Source organism: Sphaeramia orbicularis, chromosome 15 (assembly GCF_902148855.1).
Source record: "Sphaeramia orbicularis chromosome 15, fSphaOr1.1, whole genome shotgun sequence".
Taxonomy (NCBI): Eukaryota; Metazoa; Chordata; class Actinopteri; order Kurtiformes; family Apogonidae; genus Sphaeramia; species Sphaeramia orbicularis.
The window spans coordinates 8,657,001-8,661,994 of record NC_043971.1 but is presented as its reverse complement, the minus strand read 5'-3'; the positions used below and the strand labels follow the sequence as shown (position 1 = coordinate 8,661,994).

Here is a 4,994-nt window from a genome sequence, read left to right as displayed (position 1 = left end):
CTTAATGTGGCCCCTGAAAGAAAATGAGTTTGACACCCCAGGGGCAAAGAACTTATTTTAGTTCAGGGGCCACATACAGCCTAATGATCTAAAGTGGGCCGGACCAGTAAAATAATACATATAAGTATAAGAACTTACAAATAATGTCAACTCCAAGATTTTTACTGTTTTTGAGCGAAAAAAAGTCAAATTCCGTAATGAAAATATTCACATCTACGAACTGTACTTAAACATAACATGAACAAATATGAAGTGGAATTGTACCAGTATTCTGGCTCTTACTAAAGGTTTTGTGTATTCGTAGATCTACTGTGATCTGTACATTATGATGCACATGTATAAATGATAAACTAAGGCGTAATATTGTTCAAATTGCACTTATTTTTCTTAAGAATTTTCAGGTTATTCACATTTTTTGTAAAAGGCTAGTCTATAAATGTCATTTTTGTGTAATTTTACTTTTTTTGCGCTACAACAAAGAGAAAAATTGTAGTTTTCATTATTTATAGGTTATTATGATAGTATTTTACTGCTCTGACCCACTTGAAATTGAATTGATCTAAAATGATTCTAACATCCTTGACTGTGAATATTGTCAGTGTAATTTCTGCATTTCACAAATTCATCCCAGGGGCCAGATTGGACCCTTTGGAGGGCCAGATTTGGCCCCCAGGCCATATGTTTGACACCTGTGCTGTACAATGTGCATGCTATCTACACTGCCATGGTATTATTTATAAATGTTGCACCGTGCTGCTGCTGCGTATATGATTTAATGACTACTTTTAACACCTGTGCAAACTGTTGAACGAAGCAGTGGCCAAAAAAAAAAAAAAAAAAAAATGCGTAAGGCGCTCTGTGGATTTGTGCTTGCTGACTATGGAGATTGGACTGATTTAGCTGCAGGCACAGGCTACCTTCAATGTCTGAAACCATTAGTGATTCCTGTACTACTAAAGCACTCCAGGGCACCCATTTCCTTGCATTAATGTCTACCTTCCACCGCAGCAAATCAAAGGCTTATTTTAATGTCCCTGCATACCTTAGTATACTCTACAAATAACACAGGTTAGGTTAGGGGCTCAGGGTACGGTGGCCCAGAGGTGCAACAGCCCCAAACTGATCCACTATAAGAAAAAAAGAGAACAGCCCGAAAATTATCCACTATAAGAAAAAAAAAAACAGCCCGAAAAATTATCCACCATAAAAAAAAAAACGTGAACAGCCCTAAAATTATCCACTATAAGAAAAAAGAGAACAACCTGAAAATGATCCACTATAAGAAAAAAGATAACAGCCCAAAAAATTAACCACTATAAGAAAAAAAGAGAACAGCCCAAAAAATTATCCACTATAAGAAAAAAGAGAACAACCTGAAAAATGATCCACTATAAGAAAAAAGATAACAGCCCAAAAATTAACCACTATAAGAAAAGAGAACAGCCCTAAAAATGATCCACTATAAAAAAAGAGAACAACCTGAAAATGATCCACTATAAAAAAAAGATAACAGCCCAAAAATTAACCACTATAAGAAAAAAGAGAACAGCCCAAAAAAATTATCCACTATAAGAAGAAAAAAACATAACAGCCTGAAAAATTATCCACCATAAGAAAAAAAGTGAACAGCCCTAAAAGTTATCTGCTATAAGAAAAAAAGAGGACAACCTAAAAATTATCCACTGTAAGAAAAAAAACCATAACAGCCCAAAAATTATCCAATGTAAGAAAAAAAAGAGAACAGCCCAAAAAATTATCCACATAAGAAAAAAGAGAACAGCCCAAAAATTTATCCACTATAAGAAAAAGAGAACAGCCCTAAAAATTATCCACTAAAAGAAATAAAAGACAGCCCAAAAAATTATCCACTATAAGAAAAAAAGAGAAAAGCCCTAAAAAATTATCAACTATAAGAAAAACAAAAGAGAACAGCCCAAAAAATTATCACTATAAGAAAAAAAACAACAAACAGCCCGAAAAATTATCCACCATAAGAAAAAAAAGTGAACAGCCCTAAAAGTTATCTGCTATAAGAAAAAAAGAAACAACCCTAAAAATTATCCACTGTAAGAAAAAAAAAACATAACAGCCCAAAAAATTATCCAGTGAAAGGAAAAAAGAGAAAGCCTAAAAAATTATCCACTATACGAAAAAAAGAGAACAGTCCGAAAAATTATTCACTAAAAGAAAAAAAAAGAGAACAGCCTAAAAAATTATCCACTATAAGAAAAAAAGAGAATAGTCCGAAAATTATCCACAGTAAGAAAACAACAGAGAACAACCCAAAACATTATCAATTATAAGAAAAAAAATAGAACAGCCCGAAAAATTATCCACTATAAGAAAAGAGCATAACAGCCTGAAAATTGTCCACTATAAGAAAAAAAAGAAACAGCCTGAAAATTATTCATTATAAGAAAAAAGAGAACAGCCCTAAAATGATACACTATGAGAAAAAAAAAAAAAACATCATCCACCTTTTCAATTAAGGGGGCACTGTTTACCTGAAAGGTCTCTTGCTTTAAAATTAAGGCCACCAGAAAAAAATGTTTAAGGGCTCGAGCTAATGTGGCTAATGCTAACGAAGTAACTCACCGGAAGTGGAGGTCTGTGTGCAAGAAATAAAGCTATTCTAAAAATAGTGGATAATTTTTTGGGCTGTTCTCTTTTTTTTTCTTATAGTGGATATTTTTCAGGCTGTACTCTTTTTTTTCTTACTGGATCATTTTTGTGGCTGTACTCCTTTTTTTTTTTCCTTATAGTGGCTAATTTTTGGGGCTTTACTCTTTTTTTTTTTTGTTACAGTGGATAATTTTTGGGGCTGCACTCTTTTTTTTTCTTATAGTGGATAATTTTTGGGGCTGCACTCTTTTTTTTTCTTACAGTGGATCATTTTTGGGGCTGCACTCTTTTTTTATTATAGTGGATCATTTTTGGGGCTGCACTCTTTTTTTTTTCTATAGTGGATATTTTTGGGCAGTACTCTTTTTTTTTTTCTTACAGTGGATCATTTTGGGGCTGCACTCTTTTTTTTTTCTTACAGTGGATCATTTTTGGGGCTGCACTCTTTTTTTTTATTAGTGGATAATTTTTGGGGCTGTATTCTTTGTTTTTTTCTTATAGTGGATCATTTTTGGGGCTGTTGCACCTCTGGACCACCGTATCAGGGCTTTGGATGGCCAGAATGACATCGAAAAGACTAACGCGCCACCTCTCCGGTACATTTGAAAGCAGAACAATTTATTATCAAGAACGAGAATATCAAACAAGAAGAGGAGAAAAAAAAAAAGTTCATCAGTCCCATAAACTTGTTTTTGCTGTAGTTTGATCACTGAAATGCTTCCAGCACAGAGAGAATGACTTATTAAGCTTGGAGTTTCTTTCATTTAATCTTACGCCTCTAGTTACAATTTTTAATATTTTTGCCTTATCATGTAAACGGAACTGTCGGTGCTGAAACCAGGGATCACAACAGTGATATTTTAGAGGCAATTCAAAGGGGATTTGAAAGTCATTTCTGTAAAGTGCTTTATTCCCCCTTTGAGCGCTCATCACAGACAAGGTAGACAAGGCTCCTTTGAGTCAGGTATTTTTTGATCCGATTCCTCATTGCCAGTCAAAGGTACGCTTCACCAGCCTGAAGAAGGTTCTGTTGTGTTCCTGTAGGTAGGACCGGAGCTGCTGGAGGACGGTGCTGTTGACCGCCGGGTGGGGACGTCCCTTAGACTCGTGCAGACAACGCTCCCGGCCGTCACTTCGGATACAGTAAAAGCCTTTGGTCTGGTTGAAGTAGAAGTTGGAGGATACTATCCTGGGAGGCAAATTGAGGAAGCGTTCCACTTTCTGAAGCTCCGGCAGGGGTCACGGATCAGAGCGTCCCCGTCTACGATGTGTATCTGCTCCAGAGGGAAGTGACGCAGCCAATTGCGCATGTGGACGTCGTAGAGGCTCCTCTGAATGGCCTTATAGCGAATATTTAGGGCTCCGTTACGCACAAGAAGGTTCTCGATGGCCTGCACCGGCTTGTGGTTTTCTAGCCGGTTAAAGTACACCTGGTGTAATCGGAGACGACCCGCTCTGCTGGGTCTCGCAAGATCAGTAGCAGCTTTATGGATGAGTTCATGGCACAGATGCGTTCAGGGCGAGGGCGGATGTAAAGTAGCCAGGAGTTTTTCCACTGTGATCTGGTTGGGGTAAGAGTAGGGCATCAGCTCACGGTACCACTCGAATCCCTTGGCGTAATTCTCATCCCAGTCGAAGAAGTGCACCTCGGTGGCGCGGCAGCGACCTCAGGGTGTATATCTAGCATTTCCAACAGCGCTCTCGTGCCCCCTTTGCGTACTCCGTGATGATGCTGTGCGGTGCTCTTTTGCTAGTCCCCGGCGGCGGAGACGTAGGAAAATCCGAAGAGACGTTGGTGGATAGTCCAGGGTCAAGGTCAACGGGATCCATTGTTATCCCGAATTCCGCTTGGAGAAAGTCAGGAGGGGCCCGTATGTCTGGAGAACCAGGAAAAAGGCAAATGCCAGGAAATAAGCCATGGTGATGGGCCGAGGAGAGGAGACTGGCAGAGCGACAGAGCGGAGCAAGCAGAGCAGAGAGTGGTTTAACTGGGAACGAGATTGGTCTTTCTGAGCTTCGCGGTATCAAGACCAGTGGAAAATGCAGTCTTTGTCAGCCATTGAATCTGAGCCAGAGGAGAAGAAATCATCAGCGGTCCAAAGCACATCTGTCAAGAAGAACAAAGAGAAAAAAAAAGGTATTCAGATTGGAGGTATGAAGCATATTCTACTGAAATGACACTTTGGTCATTCCCCTGAATAAAAGCCCCCACCATAATACAATCCATGTCCATTAAGTGCATCATCTCAAAAGGATAATCTCATCATCTCCATCTTTCTTGAGCCTCTTTTCACCTTCGCTCCTCCCATCTGCTTTTTCCTCTCACTCTATAACAGGGGTGTCAAACTCATTTTAGTTCAGGGGCCACATTC

At 38.8% G+C, this 4,994-nt stretch overlaps 1 pseudogene; it reads right to left on the bottom strand.

Moving 5' to 3' along the window:
• Positions 1–3,579: 3,579 nt before the first annotated feature.
• On the bottom strand, positions 3,580–4,727 carry LOC115434245 (heparan sulfate glucosamine 3-O-sulfotransferase 1-like; annotated as a pseudogene).
• Between the last annotated feature and the right edge of the window lie 267 nt (positions 4,728–4,994).